Source organism: Drosophila kikkawai, unplaced genomic scaffold, assembly GCF_030179895.1.
Source record: "Drosophila kikkawai strain 14028-0561.14 unplaced genomic scaffold, DkikHiC1v2 scaffold_284, whole genome shotgun sequence".
Classification (NCBI taxonomy): Eukaryota; Metazoa; Arthropoda; class Insecta; order Diptera; family Drosophilidae; genus Drosophila; species Drosophila kikkawai.
In genome coordinates, this window is record NW_027222629.1 from 86042 (window position 1) to 103000 (window position 16959).

At 36.6% G+C, this 16959-nt stretch overlaps 2 long non-coding RNA genes across 2 annotated transcripts; one reads left to right on the forward strand and one right to left on the reverse strand.

Moving 5' to 3' along the window:
• Nucleotides 1-356: 356 nt before the first annotated feature.
• LOC138929529 (uncharacterized) lies at nucleotides 357-1808 on the reverse strand. Its single transcript, XR_011445797.1, has 3 exons — nucleotides 966-1808; nucleotides 759-914; nucleotides 357-702 (listed from the first exon to the last, which is right to left on the reverse strand). It is a non-coding gene; the product is annotated as an uncharacterized lncRNA (long non-coding RNA).
• A 1326-nt stretch (nucleotides 1809-3134) lies between these two features.
• LOC138929530 (uncharacterized) lies at nucleotides 3135-3724 on the forward strand. Its single transcript, XR_011445798.1, has 3 exons — nucleotides 3135-3259; nucleotides 3311-3466; nucleotides 3523-3724. It is a non-coding gene; the product is annotated as an uncharacterized lncRNA (long non-coding RNA).
• Nucleotides 3725-16959: the final 13235 nt, after the last annotated feature.

Consider the following 16959-nt stretch of genomic DNA (forward strand, 5'->3'; position numbering starts at 1 on the left):
AAATTCTGTTAGATTGGAATGCAACATTATAAGCGGGTCATATGTAGGGAATAAACCAAATCATGTGCTTCATGAATTTGGAATCAATGTCCCCCCTGGATATAAAATGAACATAACACCACGAAATTTGATTTATTTGCCTGTGAACACCAGAGAAATAAGCACACTAGAAATACGGATAACTGATCAGGACGGAGATTTAGTTAATTTGCGTGGAGAAACTGTATCAATCCGTCTCCACTTACGACCTACAGAATGATTATTTACAATAAAAGGGGTACTCATCGATCTTTTGATAACATTATCAAATCTAAAGCTGAAGTGAAAGCACCATCATCTTCACATGAACGCCCGGCCCTCACATTAAAAAATAAATTGATTTTGAAATCGTTGGGATTTAATATTAAATAAAGTTTATCAACTAATATTCAAATGAATGAGATCTTTTATGTCCAGGAAAAGCCTGCTAACGATGAATCTATTATTAAAAAAGAGTTTCATTCATATTATCCATATCAGCAGAACTTCAAAGCAAATGATGAAGTACGGATCAGTTTGCAAAACCAAGATTTGTATGTCCTTCCATGTGAAAGTTTTCTCCATTTTGAAGGAACGCTTAGCAGAATTATTGACTCAAATACAGGAACGACTAGTACAAATGGCGTTAGCGGTTTGCTCAAAAATAATTGTATGGCCTATTTTCTGGATGAAATAAGATATGAATTGAATGGTTGTGAATTGGATAGGACGCGGTTTACAGGAATAACAACGACTATTAAGAACTTTCTCTCAGTCGGCCAACAGGAAGGAGCGGCTTATCGCAATGCGGGGTGGAGTGGCGGGGACAATATCCCTTCTGGAGGACATTTCAGTTTTTCTGTTCCTTTAAAAATGTTGATGGGGTTCGCTGAAGACTATAAGAAAGTCGTCTTAAACTGTAAACATGAGCTCGTTCTGTTACTTACGAAAAACCCTGATGATATGTTTGTGAAAAATGTTGATGGAAAAATCCATAATATTGCTATAAATAGTATAAGTTGGAAGATCCCCCACATCGTTCCAAGTGACAGTGCTAAAATTAAAATGTTTAATGTAGTAAAGAGTGGAGCTAGCCTCCCACTCGCATTCCGGAGTTGGGATTGTTATATAAATCCGACATTGGTTCAGGGAACACATCATATATGGAATGTCAAGATGTCTGCAAATAGAGAACGTCCACGTTTTGCTGTTATTGCATTTACATTGAATGGAGAACTAATTACAAACAATTTGAGAAATGCAAAGGTATATCTTAATTCTGAAGTATATCCCTATGAGGATTTGAATGTTAAATATAATGAGAATCGGTTTGCTGTCTTGTATGACATGTATACAAAATTTCAAGAGAGCTATTACAATCGAGAACCCCGAGCTCTTTTATCTCCGATGGAATTCATGTCGAAGGCTCCTATTGTGGTTGTTGATCTCTCATACCAGAACGAGAGTGTCAAATCAGGAGCGACTGATATAAAAATTTCCACTGAACTAACTGTTGCGAGTGAGATAAATACAAAGGCATATTGCCTTCTCATCCATGATCGACTAGTTGAATACTCGCCACTAACTGGATTGGTTCAGCGTATCGTCTAACAATTTGGAAAGGATTACTTCATTTAAATTTTTGAATTCATTGCAAGTAGACGTACACGGATCCATCAGAATGCTAACACTAAAAAACAAAGACATCATCTCAAGCAGTAATAGCATTCAACAACTTGTAATAAAAATAAATAATTTCATGAAAATGTTTAAACATCAAATTTTCCCCGAACATGAGCAATATCTGGAGGAGTCGCTCAAATATTTTTATAAAAGGATGGCTGATACACCGCTGGTTTCTAATATTCATGGGCAACATTTCACATCTTGTTGTTGGGCACATGATAATGTCGAGGATGGAGTTGATACATGTGCTTGCCATTTCTTTACTGTACGCTCACAAAAATCATTAAAAATTATGAAAATGTATGTTAATTTGGAACATCGCTTTTGATTATTATACTTGAAAAATAAAATTATATTTACAAAAAAAATAAATAAATTGATAGCATTTTTTTAATGGTGGAAATGGGATATGGGATATTTCTTTTGCAGCCTTTACTTTTCAGATTGACTGTGGATTTGAGTTTGGGTGGATGGGGTGTTTCACATTGCACCGAGTGTTGAGAAACCGTTACAAGTGCATCCTTCACCATCCCTACTTTGGTGAGCTAATTGAGCAGGTTGTTGCACGCACTTGATCTAGTGTAGGTGGGATGAGGGTGGGAAAATTTGACTGCTCTGATCCTCTTTCCAGCGGCCCTTCAGTGGGAAAACAAGTGACCTTTTTCAAGTGAGGTATCTCACAGGGAAAATCACAGTCCTGAGTCGTGGGTGGGAACATGTTTCGACTCTGGCGCCCTTGTTCACTTACACCCCGTCCCTTTATCATGTGAGGATGTTGCCTGAACGTTCACGTCTGGCGCCCTTGTTCACTTACACCCCGTCCCTTTTTCAAACGAGGATCGTGGGTGAACGTACACGGGATGCTCAGGATCACTCCGGGCGGAGCAGGACCGCCGCCGTGCGCCCTTTTTCAATTGCCTTAAGTGGGTGAACGTACACGTGTGGGTCAGGATCACTCCTGTCGGTGCAGGATCTCCCCGGTGCGCCCTTTTTCAATTGCCTCACCCTCTAAGTGAGGGGTCGTCGGTGCACGTGCATCGATCCGGGGTCGCTACCGGGATCGCTCCGTTGCATTCGCACTCGTATCCATATCCCTGTGGGAATCCCTTGAACGCTTGATCTCAAGTGTCCTTTTACATGCACTGACCCTAATTTATTCCATCTTTATTACCCCCTCTTATGACAGGTTCATATCTCCCCCTAACTAAGTGCATTTTTATTATCTAAACCACTCTAATTTTGACAGCTAATCCATTAATTGCATTTTTATTACCCTTTTTACCGACATCAAAGGTCCCGAAACCCGGGTTATTCAACTACTGACATCTTGACATTCCATATATGATGTGTTCCCTGAACCAATGTCGGATTTATATAACAATCCCAATTCCGGAATGCGAGTGGGAGGCTAGCTCCACTCTTTACTACATTAAACATTTTAATTTTAGCACTGTCACTTGGAACGATGTGGGGGATCTTCCAACTTATACTATTTATAGCAATGTTATGGATTTTTCCATCAACATTTTTCACAAACATATCATCAGGGTTTTTCGTAAGTAACAGAACGAGCTCATGTTTACAGTTTAAGACGACTTTCTTATAGTCTTCAGCGAACCCCATCAACATTTTTAAAGGTACAGAAAAACTGAAATGTCCTCCAGAAGGGATATTGTCCCCGCCACTCCACCCCGCATTGCGATAAGCCGCTCCTTCCTGTTGGCCGACTGAGAGAAAGTTCTTAATAGTCGTTGTTATTCCAGTAAAACGCGTCCTATCCAATTCACAGCCATTCAACTCATATCTTATTTCATCCAGAAAATAGGCCATGCAATTATTTTTGAGCAAACCGCTAACGCCATTTGTACTAGTCTTTCCTGTATTTGAGTCAATAATTTTGCTAAGCGTTCCTTCAAAATGGAGAAAACTTTCACATGGAAGGACATACAAATCTTGGTTTTGCAAACTGATCCGTACTTCATCATTTGCTTTGAAGTTCTGCTGATATGGATAATATGAATGAAACTCCTTTTTAATAATAGATTCATCGTTAGCAGGCTTTTCCTGGACATAAAAGATCTCATTCATTTGAATATTAGTTGATAAACTTTATTTAATATTAAATCCCAACGATTTCAAAATCAATTTATTTTTTAATGTGAGGGCCGGGCGTTGATGTGAAGATGATGGTGCTTTCACTTCAGCTTTAGATTTGATAATGTTATCAAAGGATCGATGAGTACCCCTTTTATTGTAAATAATCATTCTGTCGGTCGTAAGTGGAGACGGATTGATACAGTTTCTCCACGCAAATTAACTAAATCTCCGTCCTGATCAGTTATCCGTATTTCTAGTGTGCTTATTTCTCTGGTGTTCACAGGCAAATAAATCAAATTTCGTGGTGTTATGTTCATTTTATATCCAGGGGGGACATTGATTCCAAATTCATGAAGCACATGATTTGGTTTATTCCCTACATATGACCCGCTTATAATGTTGCATTCCAATCTAACAGAATTTATTTTTAAAATATTGACGGGATTATCCGAGATGTAAACTTCTTTCTCATGTGGTCTTAATTTTCGTTTATTAAATCCGAATAAACGACCAATTGATCGTTCATGATTAAAATATACGGTCTCATTTTTAGTAATAACTTGAACTTGTAAAGTGTTGATATTACACTCTATTTTTATACTGTCTTGAAGCTCATACTCCTTGAGCTTATTAATAATATATTTTGAAATATCATCAAACTCATATGAGCCAATTGGTATTTCAATGACTTTGTTCCCAATATGAAATAAGTTGTTCCCCTTATCAACATTCGGTATAGAATTGAATGTATAAAAATCAATTAGAGCACATTCATAATTACGTTTTAGCTCAATTTGTGGGAAAAAATTCTCGCTAAGTACAGATGTATTACCATTTAGAGCTATTGTCAATGATGTAGTCATTATGATGCTTGAGTCTGAACTGACTTTATTCACAATAATATTATTATATTTATATTATCATTATTATTTATTCAAGTATAATAAATTGATCGAATCCTTTTCTATATCGTCCAGCTTTCATATCATCGTCTTTAGAGATTACAAGAAATCCAAATTTATCGTCCCAACACTTTCGTGAAATTTCCATGAATGTTTCAAAATTCATATCAAAATGAACATGATCTCGATATATGTGACGAAGGTTCATATCGTCCTGCTTAAACATTATAATAAAATTTGCATTATCTCGTATTAAATGTTTTGGAATATGTGTATACGTTTGACATAAATAGAATGAATCAATATTTCTATGTCGCCCCATACAAAAATAATTGCGAATAGCAGTTTGCTTTTCACACGCTACGTCATCAAACACCATGACGGAATTGTTTTTAGCTTCCTCTGGTGACAAAACGCTGTCATTCGCTGAAAATGTATAATATCCCATTCCTCGTATTGGTTTTACAAGTTTTTCCAAATACTCATATTTCGGTTGATATAAACTCTTTGAATACACGTATATATTTTCGAATTTCAGGCCGTTTGGGTCCTCGATTAAGGCAATCATCACATTAGTTTTTCCGCTATTGGACGGACCTACCACCAAAGCTCTGATCGTGTTTGGGAGCAGTGAACTGTGACGCCGATGTTTACTCTCCCCATCACCACCACTTTCAATGTTTTTTACTATGATTTTTTTATTTTGTCTTAATAAACGCATGTTTTAGAGATATGTACTTCATTCAAAGACAACCAGTCGTTAATTGAGGTTGATATAAAATGGGTAAACATTTTTATAATATTACCAGTCATAAATCAAATGTCAAACAGGGTACAGGTCTCATAAATAATTTAATAAACACTCTTCCCTTTGAGGCTCATATACCTGGGTATAATTACTGTGGACCTGGTACGAAGCTAGAGAAACGGTTAGCTCGCGGTGATCGGGGGATCAACGGCTTAGACGAAGCTTGTAGGGAACACGATATAGCATATTCAAATACAAAGGATTTGGGGGAACGTCATAAAGCAGACTCGATTTTAATTGATAGGGCTTGGGATCGAGTAAAAGCGGCGGATAGCAGCATTAGTGAGAGGGCTGCATCATATTTTGTTACAAACATGATGAAGCTAAAAAAGAAATTTGGTATGGGCGCAAAGCAACAGAAAAAGAAAGTGGTGAAAAAATCTCTTGCATCAATCATCAAAAAGGCAACCACCGAATTGCGAAAGCATAAGCCACTTGACATATTGAATGCTGTTAAAGTGGCACGCAGTGCAGTATCGAAATCAATGGGATGTAAGAAAAATGTTGTAATTCCACGGGTAATAGCAGTTCCAAAAGTTGGTGGTTTTTTACCATTGGTACCTATTTTAACAGCCCTTAGCGCTGTGGGTAGTTTAGCGTCAGGTAGCGCTGCAATTGTAAAATCAATTAACAATGCAAAGATGGCAAAGGCACAACTTGAGGAAAACCAGAGACATAACAGAAAAATGGAATCTGTATCGTTGGGTAAAGGCTTGTACCTGCAACCATACAAGAAAGGCTATGGCATATCATTTTCAAAAAATAATAATAAACAAAAAAACTATTAAATGAGCTACCCAAGAGAGCACTTTCCAATTTTGATATATTGAAGTTTGCCTTTAAAAATATTCCACATTTTCGGGGGGTTTATATGAGAGATGAGATACCCAAAGTACCACATTATTCCGAGTGTGGAATAATAAATTTAGCAGACTCATCATCTGAAGGAACGCATTGGGTGGCGTATTATAAGAAAGGATCAGACTCGTACTACTTTGACAGTTTTGGTAACTTGCAGCCGCCTTTAGAAATAATTAGATATTTAGGGGAAAAAGTAAGATATAATTATCAGCGTTTTCAAAAATTTGGTACTTTTAACTGTGGGCATTTATGCCTTAAATTTTTGCTAGACTGTAATTCTTCCCATACCCTTCGTAACCACTTCACATGAAGTGGACACTTTGACCTTTTACAAAGCTAGACGTTCTATCCCTTGAGACCGAATACCATAGTACAAGTGGATAGCAGTGGGAGGAGAAATATGCTCCTTGGCGGGTATAAATTCAGGGACCTCGTCTAGGAAAAATATCATTCAGCCACCAGCATCAGCAGCAACAACAGTAGCAGCAACAGCAGCATCATGAACCAGTTCACCACCACCACCACCAGCTCTACCAGCTCTACCAGCTCCACCAGCTCTACCAGCTCCGCCAGCTCCACCGACTCCAACAACGCATCCAGCTCCACCAGCTCTACCAGCTCCACCAGCTCCAACTCAACCGCCTCCAACCTCCCTACTGGGGTCACGCAGGAGGACATCGATGCCCTTTTGAGGGATATTGAGGAAGACCCTCAGATGCAGGCCTTCAACGCCTGCAGAGTGAAAAGGAAGTTTACCTTTCACAAGCTGCCAATAAATATGCCCTTTCATATTTATTCGGCCAGGCGGGTGACGGGAAGGTACGGCACCAATATTATGGTGGAACTGGATACAAGGAATGTATTCCTCCCGGAGAGGTTCTCGCACCTTAGTGATGAGGTAATCCAAAACATTTCTTCAGGATCGTATTCTCTCCAAAAGCTGAAGGATGGGAACGTTATAATAGATTTAAGTACAAATTTCAATAAATAATAAAAAAAAATTAAAATTAAAAAAAAATTACAAATTTTTTATTGGGAAAAGGGACTTGGGAAAATTCTTTTTCAGCCTTTATATTTCAGTTAAAAAATGAAAACAAAAATAATTAAATAAAAAAAAAAAAAATTTATATATATATAAAAAATATTACAAATTTTTTATTGGGAAAAGGGACTTGGGAAAATTCTTTTTCAGCCTTTATATTTCAGATTAAAAATGAAAAAAAAAAAAATAATTATAAATAAAAAAAAAAATTTATATATATATAAAAAATATTACAAATTTTTAATTGGGCAAAGGGACTTGGGAAATTTTTTTTTTTTTCAGCCTTTATATTTCAGTTAAAAAATGAAAACAGACCTGATAAACAGATCAGGTCTGATTATCAGGTCGGTTTATCAGACCTGATACGGTTTATCAGACCTGGTAAACAGATCAGGTCTGATTATCAGGTCGGTTTATCAGACCTGATACGGTTTATCAGACCTGGTAAACAGATCAGGTCTGATTATCAGGTCGGTTTATCAGACCTGATACGGTTTATCAGACCTGGTAAACAGATCAGGTCTGATTATCAGGTCGGTTTATCAGACCTGATACGGTTTATCAGACCTGGTAAACAGATCAGGTCTAATTATCAGGTCGGTTTATCAGATTAGGTATATATGATCATGATTTATTAATTATTTCTCAGTGCATACCGGACTCCGAGACAGATATAACCAGTATTGTTCTTTCGATTGAAACATTCTAAAATTTCATCACAATGAACCAAAATATTTTATCACAATTGAATAAAACTCGAAATGCTTTAAAAAAAAATTTTTTTGAGCTAAAACAATTTAAAAGTCAGAATACTATGGGTTTAGAAGAAACATTTAAGCCGATAACTGAACCGCTAAATGAACTTGTTAATCATACCAAAAAAATTGAGTACAATAAACACAAAGAGATCCAATATGATAAAACTAAGATGGAGATTGAAAATAAAACTCCGCATATGAAAAAGAGGAAACTTACATTTTATACTGCGCCTAACAAAAATTCAAATGCTGAAGAAGATGAATACAATCTATCGGATTGGAGGTTGAAAAGTGCTGAAGAATCTTCTGATTATGAGAATACTCGCAATGATAATAGAGATGATGATGATGATGATGATGATCAATTTTACTCCCAACCCGCAATAGACGATGATTTTTCATTCACACCACCCGATCACCACTTAAATAAATCACCTGCAATATCAAGCCAAACGTCTCTCCACGCACCAAGTGTATTATCAAGGCAATCCTCCCTCAATTCATCTCCATTGATAGCAACTCAACCTCTGTTTGAAGAGAGCCCGAAAAATTTTAATGTTAGTGAACTGGCACGAGAACGAATTTTGGATAAGACATATGGACCATACAAAAATGAAGCTGGGCAATTAATGTTGGGAAATAACAAAATAAATGTAACCAACAATATAATTGAATTTGATGATGGTCAAAACTGGCGACTCACAAGCGGATTATATTCTTTAATATGTCACCACCTCCCAAATAATTATAATGCAGATGACCTGGAAATATATCGAGAAATATTAATAAAAACAAATGTGTATCGAAGAAATTTTCAACCAAATGGACAAGTGAAAGGAACGAGAGCATTGAAATATTCGAAAATTATTAAACCACTTTTAGCTAAGGTACCCGTCGCCGAATCTACACCCAAAGGGAAAAAAGAAATAATAAGTGGGTCTGGTTTCATGACACTTGAGATGAATAAGCCTAAATTAATCTACTGGAACGATCCAAATGAATTAGTGGAACGACTTCAGCTCTTAATAGCATCGGAATCAGCAGGCAATCAAAACCACAATAATGAGATTACATCGATAATTGAGGAACTAAGAGAGGCTAAAATTATATTCTAATTAAGTATATAATTATGAAACATTATCAAATAAGATTATAATCATAATGTCCGTTGACAAGTTTGGACGTTTTTTACATGACAAGCAGAACACTAATTTAAAACGATATGAAAAATCTGGGACAGGACTCTTCATAGATACGGATGGAAACTTTAATATTCAGCGAAGGCGCTTAAAAAATGGAGACTTTCCAAAAGAGAATTCGGACTTAGTCATTAAAGAATATGTTGACAAGGCTATACTCGATATAAGAGCATCGCTAATGTCACATCAAGAGGAGTTAATTATTAGTATTCCTGATGTGAGGGCCACCGATATTGAGGATCGTTTAGACAGACTTGAGGTTATTATTTCAAGTATTATTGAAAAAAAAGGATATTCTAAGTAACTTGTGTGAAAATGAGTAGACGGGGTATTATTAATGAATTACATGCTCCTGCACGAAAACATTTTCTACGTCGGAGAGTTATTACAAAGGGAATAAATTGGTTATGGCAGGCTGACTTGGTGGATATGCAAAAGTACTCTCCCACGAATAAGGGATATCGCTCCCTTCTTACAGTTATTGACACCTTCTCAAAGCTCGCCTTTGGCGAAGCACTTAAGTCTAAGACTGCTTCACATGTTTCTGAAGCAATGGAAAAAATTTTCAACTCTGGGTATGGAGTACCTAAGCATCTACAAACAGATGACGGTAAAGAGTTTTTTAACATACAATTTAAGTCGTTGATGAATCGTTATGAAATAAATCATTATTCGACATTTAGTACTCTAAAGGCTTCCATTGTGGAACGATTCAACAGGACATTAAAAGAACTAATGTGGAAGGAGTTTTCTTACAATGGGACCTATAAATGGATCGATATGTATCAAGCCTTAATTAACTTTTACAACAATAAAGTACACAGGACTATAAAAATGGCTCCCGTAGAAGTAAACGCCGAGAATGAGAGGCATATCTTGCAAACGGTGTACAATAATATCAAAATGTTTGCAGGTAGCAAACTGAAAATTGGTGACAATGTTCGAATTTCGAAATATAAGGGAGTTTTTGAAAAAGGATTTACTCCGAATTGGAATGTTGAAATTTTTACAATATACAAAATTCAAAACACTTATCCGGTAACATACCTATTAAAGGACTTGAATGGAAATCCCGTAAAAGGCGGATTCTATAAGGAAGAGCTGAAAAAAACCCGATTTCCCAACACATATCTAGTTGAAAAGGTACTTAAAAGACAAGGCAAAAGAGCACTCGTACGTTGGTTGGGCTTCCCGAAAAGTGACGACAGCTGGATAAATACATCTGAAATTTTGTAATGAAATAAACATACACATACAACACATTTTATTTTTATTTTTTTATTTTTTTAATTTTTATTTATTTTTAATTTTAACTTTACATTATACATTATATTTTAATCTTAGATCTAAACATTTTGAATAAATTATTTTAGTTTAAAACTTAAATACAATGTTTTATTTACAAATTTGAATTTATATTTTATATCACAAATTCTGGATTTTCTAGTTTAGCTATTTTAATATAATGCCAAATTAAATCTCGTTCATATTCGTCGAGCGCACTGTTTGTTTCCTCCAACTTTCTTTTTAAGTCTTCTCTCTTTCTTTCACTCATTATCGCAAGAGTTTCATTATTTAACCCCCGTGCTCTGTCTGCTAGAGATGAGATACACCCCATAAGTTCCCCTTCTCTTGTCGAATAGTGTCCTATCGCTTTTGTGGCAATTCCGTCTTCACATATTAGCCTCTTGTCATCCTTATTATCTAATGTAATTTTTGTAATTTTGTATGTATTAATTTCATGCCCCCCTAGACCGAAACAAATACATGCTATCACTTTCTTGTTGTCCTGTGAACAAACAATTTTTATATTTCTCGAATGTAATTTTCTCCAAGGCACTTCGCTTCACGCCCTTATTTTTTTTGACACATTTTTCGGGCTCGCTACCTGCACTTGACGCTGTATAGGCGTACATCTTAGACCTTAGACCCACAAACTCTGTCATTGGCCTGCCATGCAGCTCATCCTTAAAGTACCCTAAGCGCTTCTTGTTACACTGCGGAAAACCATATTGCCTAGCCAATTCATCAGGGTATTCAGATGTATCAAATTTTAATTGAATATCATCTCGAATGTCCTTATATAAATCCTCTGTCTTTATGGAATAGATAAATGAATCTGTATCCATATAGTTTAATTTCAGTGCATCTTGAAATTTTGGTTTCATATAAGAGTAGTGAAAATCGTACATTTTCCATTTGGATAACTCCAACACTACAAAACCTAGATATGTTGGCTTATCACAAACGTTACGCAACCTATTCATTTGAATTGCGTACATGTTTTCACTAAACTTAGTTGCACTGTGAAAATTTGATTTAGCTATTAGGTCCCTAGCACATAATCTCGGACGCCCACCTTTTGGACCCACAGGTGGAGCTTCCCATTCTGTCACTATCCGAATATCTTTGCGCTTTAAGCTGTTTTCCATCGTTTTACCATAGACGCTGTTGTTTAAAAGCTTATACAAGTCTTTTTCGAAGTTACTTTTAGCCCTAGTCCTGTGTGCAGTGTTAATGTCAATATATTCTTTAAGCCAGGGTTTTTGCTTGAATCGAAGGATATTGTGAATCTTTTCAAGTTTCAATCCATTAAGTAAGCATTGCTGCAAAGTTCTGTAGTGCATAATGTATTTATTTTTATCGCAAAGATCCGCTATTAACTTTGCAGTCTTGGATTTTTTTGAAGGACGTCTATTTGCGGGACAGAAAGGCAGGTCATTGTGTTGGTCGTGAAGTGCATATGGGTACTTCAAGTCGACCTCTAGAATGTATCCATACTCACTACTTTCAGAAATAGAATTAATATTAAATGATTCTATTTCTGAAGGTTCCATCCATTTAAAATCGCCATAGGGGAGTGGTTCAGACATTGCCCATCCATATAAATTGTTTGCATCCACATACATCAAATATTCCGATTCCTTAGTTGGATCGAAATCTTTGAGGTATTTGTGGTTCGCTTTTGTATATCGATGACTACTTTGAACTAAACCCCCCCGAATTCCACTTTGAATAAATGAAATCATGTCTATATCCGATATTAACTCGAGGGATATTTTGGTAGTCTTCAACATCGCATCCCATGAGAAGCCCGGAGTTGTATAATAATGGGCAGGATCGAGTTCGTAGATACCTTTACAGATAGCCCTAAAATTCTGAAAGACATCTGTCAGCAACAAAACGTCTGTCTTCAAATATAGCTCTAAATAATCTCTAAGTGTTTTACACTTGAAGTGGGACCAAACCTGAACTGCATGGAGATAATCAGCTTCAGAACATTCTGAGTCTGTTAATTTGCTGAAAAATGCACTCCTTGGTGGGAGACAAGTTTCCATCAGCTTGCGCTCAGAATCTAAATATTCATAGGGAAATACACCTTTCCTACGAAGCAAACTAAAATCAGTACTATTTGGAAATTGATTTCGAAGAACTTTGAAATCCCCTTCATTTAAAGTTCCTGCAAGGTTGTCTAGGCTAGAGGGCATGAAACGAATAGTATCTAAAAATCTAATTTCTAATTTATTTTTTCCTATAGGAATATATTTTGAAATTGAAATGTATACCTCCTTATTCAAGGGAATTATTTTAATTTCACCCTCAATCTCCCCGAGTTCTTTCACAAATAAATGAGCATCGTATTTAGACATATTGTGAAAGAAAACAGGTATGAAATCTCCTGTCTTATACTTTAGGTTACACTCGCTATGTGCAGCCCCTCGAAATTGACCTGTAAAATGACAGTGATCTCTCACTCTATCATTTCCTAAAACTCCCTTACATATGTGGCAGTTAAGGGCCTCATCGAAATCATAAGCATCCTGTGCACTCATTTGAAGGGGGACTATATAATTCATGTACTTCTCGTAAATAGCAGACAAATCAGACGTTAAACTATCTACAAAAGTGCGCCCGACATTTGAACCTGTCTTTGAAACATATTTGTCTAAGGCAGGGTCAAATGAACACTTAATATAATACCCGAAGGCAATCGGAATATGCTTATTTACTATTTGCGTCTTCTCACTTACATCTATCGTTGTGGGCTCGAGTATACACTCGAAGTCGGCATACACAGCAAAGGGTACCTCCAGCTGGCGGTTAATATGGTCGAATTTGATGACATCTCCTTCCTTGGGTGCTTCGCTCACAATGTTGGTGCATCTTTCTGCATGGCGTTGAGCTCTGGCCTCATTTGTTGAGTATGAGAGGCACTTGTTGCAGAACCAACGCTTATCACCGTTTTTTCCCAATTGTGATGATAGAAGTCTGTAAAACAAAAATATATTTATATGTATAAGTGGATTGACATAAAAATATAATTATTTCATATATTTTTTTTTTTGATATATTTATGTTTTTTCTTACCCGGACATATTTTTAATCCACATGTAATGGCCATAATTATCGGGGGTTGGTCCATCGAGGAAAAGCATATTTACGTGGTTCTCCTTCTCCTTTCCATTCGAATATAGTGGGCCGTATACGGTGTCCTTCTCCTCATCATACCCAAACACATTTACACTTATGTGAGGGTTTTGAAGCACGAAATTGTCAATGCTCTTTATTTTCATCGGGAACGTCAACCCAGTAAAATCGATTTTTATATTATTGGTGTGGATAATTGGTGATTTAATATCCACACCATAGGCATTGCACCTTTCTCCTTTCTCTTTTAAGGGGTTAAGTGCTGAGACTATTGCCCACTTGAAGCAGAAAACATCCCTATTCTGCACATTGATGCATGCTCTGCGTTTTTTAAGAGAGGGAGGGAGATCGAAATACTCAGATCCCTTGAGAGGAACACATTGCATCATGTTCAACTCGACCCTAACTATGCGTGTTAGGGTCCATCCACTGTCCTTCTCTTGGAACTCACCCATTTTCGTAATAATGGCTTCAGTGTGGGAATTATATAAATCGGATAAATTTGAGCCAATCGTAAGCAGAGTCATCTTACTCTGAAACGATTTCATTTCCACTTGTGTTTCATGTTCTTTAATTAACATGTATTCTGCAAACAGTTCAAAATTTATTTTTGAAGCTGTGTGGAACGCTAGCACTCTTTCGATATGAGGGAGTAGCGCTTGGCCCGCTTCATTTAGGAATTCAACAGGAATCCTAAGAGCTGCTCCCTCATTTATGAACATATACTGAAGGATGCGTCCCTTGTATCCATCGATGATTTGCTTTACACTCCCATCCAGGGGTCGGGTAACAAAATATTTGTGCTGCTCCGTTCGCACATGGTTGTGCCATTGAGTTGATAGGGGTAGGTATCGCTGGCAGGAGTTGCAATAAATTGCATTCATGTTGTTGTTGATGATGTTGTTGTTGTTGGCGTACATTTTTGTATTTGTTTGTTTTAAAAACTTTTGGTTTTTTGTTATTAATTTTTTTAAGATTTTTGGTTTTGTTCGTTTTTGATTGTTTTAAAAAACTTTTGGTTTTTGTTATTAATTTTTTTAAGGTTTTTGGTTTTGTTTGTTTTTGATTGTTTTTAAAAACTTTTGGTTTTTTGTTATTAATTTTTTTAAGGTTTTTTTCGATTTTGTGTATTTTGTAAATTATATTTTACAAACTTTTTTACACTTTGCACTTGTTTTTTATTTCACTTTGAAATTTTCGGTTGCGGTTGCGGCGGCGGTTGATGGTGACGGTTGAGACACAAACTAGGAGTGATTCTTAAGTCACAACTAGTCTTTTCGTAGACCCGCAAAACGATCAACAAACAAATACGAAAAATGTGGGACAAACACTTGATGTCCATTCCCAACCTTTCCATCCTTTTTTGAAGTGTGATCCAACTTCGATGAGTAACCGTTACAAGTGCATCCTTCACCCATCCAGATTTTTGGTGAGCTAATTGAGCAGGTTGTTGCACGCACTTGATCTAGTGTAGGTGGGATGAGGGTGGGAAAATTTGACTGCTCTGATCCTCTTTCCAGCGGCGCTACAGTGGGAAAACAAGTGACCTTTTTCAAGTGAGGTATCTCACAGGGAAAATCACAGTCCTGAGTCGTGGGTGGGAACATGTTTCGACTCTGGCGCCCTTGTTCACTTACACCCCGTCCCTTTATCATGTGAGGATGTTGCCTGAACGTTCACGTCTGGCGCCCTTGTTCACTTACACCCCGTCCCTTTATCAAGTGAGGATGTTGCCTGAACGTTCACGTCTGGCGCCCTTGTTCACTTACACCCTGTCCCTTTTTCAAACGAGGATCGTGGGTGAACGTACACGGGATGCTCAGGATCACTCCGGGCGGAGCAGGACCGCCGCCGTGCGCCCTTTTTCAATTGCCTTAAGTGGGTGAACGTACACGTGTGGGTCAGGATCACTCCTGTCGGTGCAGGATCTCCCCGGTGCGCCCTTTTTCAATTGCCTCACCCTCTAAGTGAGGGGTCGTCGGTGCACGTGCATCGATCCGGGGTCGCTACCGGGATCGCTCCGTTGCATTCGCACTCGTATCCATATCCCTGTGGGAATCCCTTGAACACTTGATCTCAAGTGTCCTTTTACATGCACTGACCCTAATTTATTCCATCTTTATTACCCCCTCTTATGACAGGTTCATATCTCCCCCTAACTAAGTGCATTTTTATTATCTAAACCACTCTAATTTTGACAGCTAATCCATTAATTGCATTTTTATTACCCTTTTTACCGACATCAAAGGTCCCGAAACCAGGCTTATTTAACTACTTATATCCACTTCAGAATTTGTAATTATATTAGTTTTTACATGGCTAATACATTTGCATACTCAATTGTAAATTTGTAAACAAAAAGTTCACAACTCAGCTAATAATGCATGTATCCACTTCAGAATTTGTATTTATATTAGTTTTTACACGGCTAATACATTTGCATACTCAATTGTAAATTTGTAAACAAAAATTTCACAACTCAGCTAATAATGCCTGAATCCACTTCAGAATTTGTATTTATATTAGTTTTTACATGGCTAATTCATTTGCATACTCAATTGTAAATTTGTAAACAAAAAGGTCACAACTCAGCTAATAATGCATTCACTTCAAAATTTTTATTTATATTAGTTTTTACACGGCTAATACATTTGCATGCTCAATTGTAAAATTGTAAACAAAAAGTTCACAACTCAGATAATAGTGCATATATCCACTTCAGAATTTGTAATTATATTAGTTTTTACATGGCTAATACATTTGCATACTCAATTGTAAATTTGTAAACAAAAAGTTCACAACTCAGCTAATAATGCATCTATCCACTTCAGAATTTGTAATTATATTAGTTTTTACATGGCTAATACATTTGCATACTCAATTGTAAATTTGTAAACAAAAAGTTCACAACTCAGCTAATAATGCATTCACTTCAAAATTTGTATTTATATTAGTTTTTACACAGCTAATACATTTGCATGCTCAATTGTAAAATTGTAAACAAAAAGTTCACAACTCAGATAATAGTGCATATATCCACTTCAGAATTTGTAATTATATTAGTTTTTACATGGCTAATACATTTGCATACTCAATTGTAAATTTGTAAACAAAAAGTTCACAACTCAGCTAATAATGCATGTATCCACTTCAGAATTTG